The 10,398-nt window shown below is 35.1% G+C and overlaps 1 protein-coding gene across 1 annotated transcript in view; it reads right to left on the reverse strand.

Moving 5' to 3' along the window:
- The window catches only part of LOC134664921 (uncharacterized), a 142,570-nt gene extending 135,035 nt beyond the window's left edge, over positions 1–7,535 (reverse strand). Inside the window, exon 1 of the mRNA XM_063521643.1 lies at positions 7,339–7,535. The gene's annotated coding sequence lies outside the window, so the exon portion shown is untranslated. The remainder of the gene's footprint in view (positions 1–7,338) is intronic.
- Between the last annotated feature and the right edge of the window lie 2,863 nt (positions 7,536–10,398).

Genomic DNA, 10,398 nt, shown 5'->3' on the forward strand with positions numbered 1-10,398 from the left:
CTAATGTAAAAAATATATATAACTATTGTATATTTATGCGAGAGAGAGATTCAATGTAAGAGATACGCCTGCGCCCCCATACTGTGTATAATTTCGGGTTTATAATTGTTGCTTTTTTGTGTTTACGTGGGATGACCTAGTTATACCTACCTACTTTCCTTGTCAATTTTTTTGTTAAGTAGGTACTTGCATTACCTGCTCATGTGCTCATTGCTTTATTTATAGGGTTACTAAATTTTGACAATTTAAACTGAACTAGTGGGTACTTTTTAGAGATGCACCGGATATCCGGTTACTATCCGGTATTGACCTATCCGGCTATTATTTTACTATCCGGCCGGATACCGGATAGTAACATTGCTTGATTTCGGAGTAATAAAATTGGATTTAAGAAACAGACACGGTCATAATCGTACTTATTTATTATTTTAAAACAATTTAATCATTCCACTGACTTGTACGCGCACTCATTTCGAACCTAGAAATGAGTGTGCGCGAACTTTTACTAGGAAACAGGTCAAACCTGCAGAATGCGCACCTGAAAAACCCAAACGTAGGTATAGTTCCTCTGACCGGATATTCGGCGGCCGGATACTGGATATTCGGCCGATGGTCAGGCCGAATATCCGGTATCCGGTATCCGGCCAAACAACTATCCCTTGCATCTCTAGTACTTTTTCATCAGTTTTATAAAAATAATAAAACATGACTATATTCAAATGATAATTATGGCGTTTAATTAAGTTTAAACTGATAACTATTAGTTTTGTTTGTGACTGGGTCATTGGTAATATTGATTAAGACGTCATATAAATATTTTTTTGTTTAAACCCTAATTTACAGGATTAACCTTATGAAAGTTACTGTCTAGGTATAACGTTTGCATTTAAATCCATAGAAGTACTAATTAGTTTCTACTCTAATATAATGTCATAAATATGCGATCATATTCAATAAGTTTTACTGAATAGACATACGAAATTTCAAAACCACTACTGTACCTAATAGTACTTTAGTATGTATAAAAGTAAAATTTATAATCCAATTAACATTACAAACAGAAATAACGCGTAATACTTTCTATAGTAAAATTAATTTGTTACAAATTGTTGTATATCAATATATACAGGGTGTCCAGTAATTAATGAACAACCTTCTAACCATCGACAGGGCACCTCAGGCTGGTCCAGAGAATGCACTTATAGGTCTAGTAAAAGTTTCGTGGTTTTCGAGATAATCGCACTTTTATGTCTTTTTACTAGTTAGCACCATACTTCACTTTAACCACCATCTAGGCCATAATCTTTGTTTGTAGAAATGTAAATAGCATGTGTGATACCATTTTAGAATCAGTATTAGATAAACTATTTAAAAAAAAGTTGGCCACTCTGTTCTCCATACGTTTTTTTTTTTCACCACAAGCGATCAGACTTCTTAAAAATGTTAGAGTCCAATGTATTTTTTTGGATTAAGGTCTTCTAAAAATATACCTTGGCTATGGAAAAACTGTATTGCCTATCGGTTCGGTTAGCAGGCCTATTTGAGAATATTTTTCAAAAAACAGAAGGTAAAAATCTTTTCATTTATGTCCTAAGCGATCATTACAGTGAAACAAGGAACCAAAATTAGAAAAGTGCGATTATCTCGAAAACCACGAAACTTTTACTAAACCTATAAGTGCATTTTCTGGACCAGCCTAAGGTGCCCTGTCGATGGTTAGAAGGTTGTCCATTAATTACTGGACACCCTGTATAAATGGTAGGACAGCAGTGATTATGTTGAAGTAATCATCATCATCATTGTTCTTAAGAGCCTAGCTCTTGTCGGTGGAGTATTCGCCATTCCGTTCTTTTCTCTGCCACTGTTTTGAGCTCATGGTACGTCACTACATTAATTTTCTCTTTGGCCTGGTCAATATATGCACGTCTCGGTCTTCCTCTGCCTCTCTGTTCTTCTATTCTGCCTTCAATTATAGATTTTATGTAAGTATCGTGACGTATCAGGTGCCCCAACATGTTTCCCCTTCGGTTTTCGATTGTTTTTAGCAGAGATCTCTTCTCACCTACCAAATTTAATTTAATTAATATACTTGAAGTAATATAAACAAATAAAAAAAAACATTGTTTTTGTAGTGTGTAAAAAAACATTGTTTTTTTAAAAACGACCTTTTCCACGTTTAAGTATCCAAAATAAAAAAAAGGGGAAAACTTGACAGTAAATACATACATCTCTATAATTTTTCAGATAAAAAATGGAAATTATAGTACTTAGAAGTACAGTGTTCCCTAAATGCAAGTTGCGAATATTGCCATGAAATTGTTGAATTTACGCCAAATGGTACTAAAACAGTTTAATTTTTAGTATATTACGCTCTGTTTCTGATAAGATAAACATTAAAGAAGAGGCGTAAGGGACGCCTTTTTAACAATAGTCGTGTTTTTTGGCGTAACGGACATGCTATTTTTGTAAATAAGCATTGTATTCAAGAAATCAGTTTAAAAGACCTCAAAAAGTTAGGAATAAGCCACATACAGGCATCAGTTAATTCAAACAAACAAAAAAGGTCTGATTTTTTTCTCAAAACAAAACTGATTTTTGGCTCTCCTGGAAAGATATCCTGGCGTTTTGTCAGTTAAACCCTTTGAGGCTACGGTAGTGGATATAACTCATTTTCGCCAAAATGTCCTTTACGCCAATTGAACCCAAAGGTAATTATTATCCAAGAACCTTGAACTATCAAAAGTGTTGGTAATTATTATTTAAGGTAAATGTATTCAAAACATCAGAATAAACAGGCATTAAATAACCTCAATACGTGTACATAATTAATAATATCTATTATAAAAAAATGCTAAGAACAAAAAATACATAAAAAAAATAATGTGCATAATTTACGTTAAGTATGGAAAGACTGGTTTGTGCTATTTATAATGAAAAAAAAAAGATTATATTAAAATTTATTAGTCCATATAATTAAGATATATTGAAGTTAGACTTGATTAGATATAGAAATCAAAATTTTGAGAACATTAATATAAATTAAGTTCAAGAAGTAATATTTTTATCAAAGAATGAAAGTTACCTCAAGTCACGGTATTAATAAGCAAATTTTACTCAAGTGGTACCTATTCCCTGTCATTGTCACAAGTATATGATGCGTAACCATAATGTGTATAGATTTATAAACAGACCTTAATTCTCGCAATAAGATGTTCTTTACAGTTACAGATACAGATACAGTTCTTTTGATAAATGGTGACATTGTACAATATTTATAAGTTCTCTTTGTAGTAGTATAACTTTGCATAAGTTGCGTTAATTTGGCGCGCAGGCGAAGTAAACATGCGTTGCGTACGCAACGTGTGGTTTTTAGAGAGAGGCCCTTACCCGCCGCCACGCCAAGGTCGCGCCGCGCCCGCCGCGCCCGCTCCCCGTGCATGGCCCGCGTTGCCCTTTAAGAGCCACCCGCTAGCGTCGTATGAACGCGAACATTATTTTTGTATTATTTGTTTATGCAATGGATGAAACTGACACAAATTCATATTTCTTATTTATCCCGCCTTTTATATTAATAAGGTGTGAACTCTAGTAACCTTAATATTCTTTTGTTATGGTAATAGCTTGTTAGAACAAAATTATCAAAAATCTTATGAAGCTGTGCCTCAATAAGACACAAAAACATGTAATGTCCATATTGACACGATTAAATGCGACGTCAGCATTTTTTTTTTAACTTTAATTATTTTTTGAGTAATTTTGAATAGTATGACATAGTATCCGATTGCAATGGACGTAATTGACACAAACTATGTTTTCACATTAAAAAAACTATCCTAAATGCGACACAGTTACATGTTTTCTCTCGAATATTCTTTTCTCCAAAATAATTCAAAATAAAAATAATTACCACAAATTATTAAATAACTTAAAAAGCAAATAATATCTGTGACACAAAACAAAATGTAAGATTAACAGCTTAAAACAGCATTCGTAAGCGAAACAAAATTTGACTTTAATAATACTTTAAGTTAGGGCTCAAAATATAGCCAGCGCTGCAGGACTACATTGCGAGTACGCTGTGATAATGATTTAAAGAAGTAAGTAAGTATTTTTTGTTTTATATTTTTAAGCTTATTAATTTTAACGCGAGGTCTACCTACAGCTCACAGTGCAACTAATAGTGTATGTATAGGTAATCCGAGAGTAGTTCATTAAGCTCCTCAGCCCGCGGGTCTCTTCTCTTGTACCAGAGAGAAAGTAGCAACTTGATGAATTATATAAACTGACCGCAGGGCCTGAACTAGCGACCCGCGAGATAGGCCGCGCCGTGAGCGCATGGTTACTTGACCCTACAGACTACGTCGCGGAGACTCCGTATTACGAATATAAGGTCAGATGGGGTAAGACAAACATAGTTTATTTTACTTGCGGAAAGAGTAAGGATTCCCTACTAGTGTTAGCCTTATTCCATGTTATATCGCAAAATTAACTTGTACAAATTTTGTACTAAAAAGACAAGTGTGTAGATTAAAAACCAAGATTTTTATGGGTATATACAAAACATGTAGGTACTACACATACTTACTTATTTAGAGGAGCGATATCAAGTTCGAATAGAATTTAAATACTTAAATAAGAAATAAACTGGTTTGAATAATTTATAGTATTAGTGGTAGTGTTACTACTAGGTATAACTGTTCCAAATTTTAGGTATCTGCGTCAAACGCTCTCCGAGAAATAACCGATATGTAAGACCGAAGGAATTCCATAAATGCTCCGTGAACCGTGAACAAAGTTTAGTACGGATAGGAGCACTAAAAAGCCGCCTGGTCATGAACTCAATGCTAAATTGGGAGCGTTCATGCATGGTGATAATTTTGGAAACTTTGCGACGGAACCGTCAGTGGTTTTCCGTGATCCGTCTATTGTAAGTGGTCTGCGTTTGAACCGTAGTGGAACTATCAAGATACAAGTTTCTGGTTGGTTAGCTCGCCAAGATGCTTCCATGGACATTAGGACTTCCACGTTTCCAGTTTAATAAAAACGGGTCTTACATAAATGTCTATAAACAACGACATATTTTATAACCATTAACCGCTTATCGCGATAGTAAATAATTTTTAACTCTGGTATTAAACCGATTAACATTTAATACATATTTAAGATTCAATGTAGTTATGTAAAAGCCCTATATGTTTTTAAGCTTAGAATAAATTTAAAGGTGGAAAAATTACTGTCTTGGGTGAACTCACGGCCTCTGGATCGATACTCCAGCACTCTGCCAACTGAACCACCAAGACCTCATCCATAGGCAGCAAATCTTTCCACCATATTATAGGTCAAGGGGACCCTCTATATATATTAGGTATATTTGTATGTCTGTATGGTATAATGTTATTAGGTATAATATATTTTGTTGTTGTTGTTAAAGTAGCACCGCCCACCATCTCTCTGCTTTGCGTAAAGGTTTGTACTGTAAGGTTTTCTTTTGAGCAATAAAAGTTGAATAAATAAATACCTAATAATATATTCATTCATCGTCGTAGTGCTCAAGTCGCGGGCGGAAACCAGTTTTTTTAATAACAAACAACTACTTAGTTCCGATTTAGATCACGACTTAGTGCTTTAGTACAAGACTCAGGTAATGCTCTTAAATTATAGGATTACAGCTACGTAAATACGTAACTAGGTTTAAAACTATAATAGAACCACAAGCCAGTGAACTATAATTTGGGAACCCAAAGTATAAGCTATAGTATAACCGTATTTTACTGTCTGCCTGTACAGAGTCGTGACAAAGTATATTGTCTTCATTAATGTAAATTTTCTATTAAAATAATTATTATGACGTTTATAAGCATCAAATCATATATAAGTAATAAATACTTATTAAAGTTATTAACAGACATAGTACATTTTCCAACATTTTTGGTGCAGGGGAGTGGTGTTAATGGAATTGGTATAAATAATCTGAAATTTCAACCCTAATGATTAATTAGCGTTAATAACGTTAATATTAACCTTAATTTACCATTTCAGTTGAAATTATCTATACCAATTCCGTTAACACCACTCTGCTGTACCAAAAATGGTGGAAAATGTACGATGTCTGCTTATTAAATATGTTAATTTAGGTCCCAATCTAAGAGCACTTAGGTACCTAACTATAAATAACTTTAGCATCCATTAAAGTTATCCAAGTCCTTGACTTGGGCCCTAGAAGCCTAGAACTTTACCTGTAAAGCAGTCTAGTCTAAAACTCTAAACTAAACTTGCAACACAGTTCAGACCGCCTAAAACAGAGATCGTGAACCCATGGCAATCGTGCAAAATAATTCTGTAATGTTAATTTTTTCTGTGAGTTGTGCCCTTAACACTAAGTATGTTTATCGGTGTTTGTGTAAAATAATTTGACAGTTACGGTCTTGTATTTCAATAAGATTACCGTGCTATCGTATAAATCCAATAATTTAAGGATACCTACTTTTATGTACGTGGCTCCACACATTTTGACACGAATACGGCTAAACAAAACAAAACCATTTTCACAACGAAAGATTTTCCAGCTTTTAAAAAACTTTTCGTAACTTGCACAGTACCTGTAAAAAGGTTCACTACTCCTGACCTAGACTAAGTACTCCTAACATGGCAGATCAACAGTCACCTCCTGGTGTCGTACGTTGTACCAACATTACACTAAACCCTTTAACGGTTTTGACGTTTCTATTTAAACGGGACGTAAGTATTAGACGCGTATTTGCTTGACATTCCATGTGCCGATAAATAGGTATATATATAGTCTGTATTTTTTTGTAAGCATAGGTATATTTTAACACACGGAGAGGACACTAACAGTAAGAATGATATTTTTAACTAACTTTAACGAAATGCAACCGGTGGAAAGAGGAAGGAGAGACAGATTCCATAACTCGAGAAGAAAAGTTGTGTGTCACCCGAAACAGTTCATCATCAATCAACGCTCATGATTCTAAGAATTTGACGCTCGCGCTAAAATTTTTGTTCTTTATTTATACAAATACAGCGACTGCATGTCTCTATAACGATACCCACTATTTAACTGACCCATTTGCCCTGGATAGTTGCCAAAATACTTCGAAAGTTACTCAACTCAAGTCTAATAATGTTAGCAAAAACAAACTAGACTTGCTATGTGTACTCGTACAACCAGCAAATTAATTTTGCTGTTACTTTTCTCTGCAGCTGACTGTACCTGGTTATTTCTTACAAGAGTTTAAAAATAAAAAATAATTACCCGCCATTACCCCGGCTTAAATTCTGTCCCATCTAAAATAAAAAAAGAAAAAAAAATGTACTTACAAAAACTAAATCAAAATTATCCTCCTCAGAATCCTAAACATACACAAACATAAATCCACATTGTCACAATCACATCACAAATCCCACTAAAACAAAATCGTTAAGTCCAGTTGGAAACCATACACGAGTTACGGAAAGTTTAAAACTATAAAAACGCGTTCACGAGACGTGCGTTCGTACGCGGGTACGCGAGAGGACTGAAGTTTCGAGTTGGACTCGACCGTTGGGCCCATGGCGAAGAGACGCGCTCTACCGTATTGGGACTAAGGTCCTAAGTCCGGGACACTTGGACTTCCATAAGGGCCCAGCGTCAAGTCTTAAATATAAAATTTAATAACTTATTGTTAGTGTTAAAGAAAGCAGTTAGAGTTGAGTATAAAACCGTAGGTACCTACTTACTTAAGTACTTAAAAGTACTTAGCCATTAAGAGAGAAGAGAAGTGTAGGCTTTAATGCAGTGGGTGCTACCCCGATGCAATCAATCAGTGTCTAACTAAAGACTTCACTTGCAATTAACCGCGGGTCTAATAGCTAAAATATACTTACACCCCTATTCATAAGATCAATTATAAATCTATATATGCTATCTAATGTTCCCAAGCTAAACAATCGCATTTTTGTATAAAACCAAAGCTCGCGCTTAAAATAGAATTATCGACTATCACTTTTGAGAGCTAAAATAATATCTATTACAAATTGATAACAAGTAATTAAGTATTATTTAAATAAATTCGCTCACAAAAGTAGGTTTTAATATGCATGAATTTAAAAATATAAAAGTCGGCGATCCTACAGCTCTACCAAGTAACTTACAAAGAATAATAATAATTAATAAGTTAAAGCACCTATTTTTCATAACAAGGAAGTTAAAGAAATACAGAAATCCTAAATCTTATAATAGGTTGGTAGGTAGGTACTTAGTTTAATCTGATAACCTTGCTTGTCAACGTATAAACAGCATTTTCCGCTAGCTAACCATCGCATCTACTTTCCGCTCGTAATTCGTAACCATCGCACCTCATACTTATTTAAGCACTTAACTAAGCATAGGTACCTATAATGATATAAATGCTCCGGTTATTGTGCAATCAAAACCAAACCCATGTTATATTTAAATGAATATCCCGATTAAACAATGTAATAACTCCTCGCATGTTTCAGTAACAACTACGCAATGTAATGTAATGACAGCCTATCAAATTCAGAAGGTAATAAATGCGTATAATTGTAATGGATATGTAAGACGTTTTAGTTTTGACTATTACAATGCGTTTTACCGGTTATGATGATAATTACGCATAGAAATCGCGGTGTCAATCAAGAGGGATCGGAAACGGTACACCGCTTACGAACTCAATTATCGGTTCAATCATTTTAAATTGACTGCTTGATGATACGTTTATGCATTGGTATGATTACTGGGATTTACTTGGATTGTAAGATATTTAGTAAATATATATGGAGTCGCTTAATTTAGGCGAAACGCAGGCCAATTTCGGACGATATTCGGAGTCACCAAACCTTGTCGGCACTGCTGCCGTACAATCGACGCTATCATACCTATGTATAAAAGGGACTAGAATGTTCAATATGTTCATGTCAAATTTCATGTTCATTTAAAAATTACAGCGTAATAACTTCTAATATATAACGGCGTCTAGATTCGTGTGACTCCAATACAAACTGTTATAATCGTTAATCCGGTAGAATTCCGGCTCTTCATTCTAGATCACAACATAATAAACGGTGTACTCTTGCGAATGTCGTCAACACTTAGGTAACTGACGATTCGTATACCTTATTGCAAAGAAATAAGGTTCACAGACGGTCAGTTAAGAGTGCGTCTAGTACTACCCATATAACCATTCCAGTCGCAGAATCATCAAAGTGGTAACTAAATGTCAGATGTGTCGTAACAGAGTCCACACAATGTGTCTAGAATTGTTTCGAAACAAAGTGTCGTCGCCGTGTCTACACTTTTCCGTAACAAGGTGTCGACACATTTGTGTGCACTTTGCGTGCGGTTTGCGACTAAATCTGACAGCAAATTTGTGACAGCAAATGTCAATATAAAATACCTCTTGAAAACCAAGGTTTGTCAAACTACTATTAGTGTCTCGTGTGCTCGTAATTCTAGTAAGTCATCATGGGCGATGCTAATGATAAAAATCGACCAAAACCATATAAACACCCAACACCCGTCAACCTTTTACAGAAAAGTTTTTAAAGAAATGCAATACGCTACTAGGTCAGGCAACGAATGCTCAATAAAGTTGTAGAGGGAAATGCTCGGAACACAATTTTTGGCTCCTTAACTTGGTTTGGACAAGTTAGGGGGTGAACATATCAAAAATCCTCGGCCGTAGCCTTTGAGCGGGGGGGAGAGAGGGGGCTTTGAAGGTCCCATTTTCCGGTTTTTCGATTATATCTCGGAAACTATGCATCGTAGCGACATGGCCACTTATAGAAAATGAAAGTTAATTTAATTTGTTACAAGTTTATTTAGTCAAGTTTTTCCATATATTGAATAGTTTTTGAGATATCCGCTCTTGAAACTTTATTTAGGGCTCTCAATTTTATCTTGATCTCTACATCAGTGAAGGTGCTAGGCCGTGTTCCACAAAATTTAAAAACAATTTTTTTAGGGTTCCGTACCTCAAAAGGAAAAAATGGAACCCTTATAGGATCACTCGTGCGTCTGTATGTCTGTCCGTCTGTCACTGCCTATTTTCTCGGAAACTACTGGACCAATTAAGTTGAAATTTGGTACATATATGTAAATTAGGGACCCAAAGACGGACATATAACGTAAACAAATTGATTTTATACCCAAAAAATGACCATTGCCTCCCTTCCCCTTTATCTCCGAAACTACTAGGTCTTAAATTTTGAAAAAAATACACAAAATAGTCCTTTACCTATCACGATTATTAAGATGACAGGAAAACCTATTAGAAATGTGCAGCCAAGCGCGAGGCGGACTTAATGTACGGAACCCTTAATACGCGAGTCCGGCTCGCACTTGGCCGGTATTTTTTAAACTCCTCTTGACGCTTAACC

This window comes from Cydia fagiglandana, chromosome 6 (assembly GCF_963556715.1).
Source record: "Cydia fagiglandana chromosome 6, ilCydFagi1.1, whole genome shotgun sequence".
In the NCBI taxonomy this organism is placed as follows: Eukaryota; Metazoa; Arthropoda; class Insecta; order Lepidoptera; family Tortricidae; genus Cydia; species Cydia fagiglandana.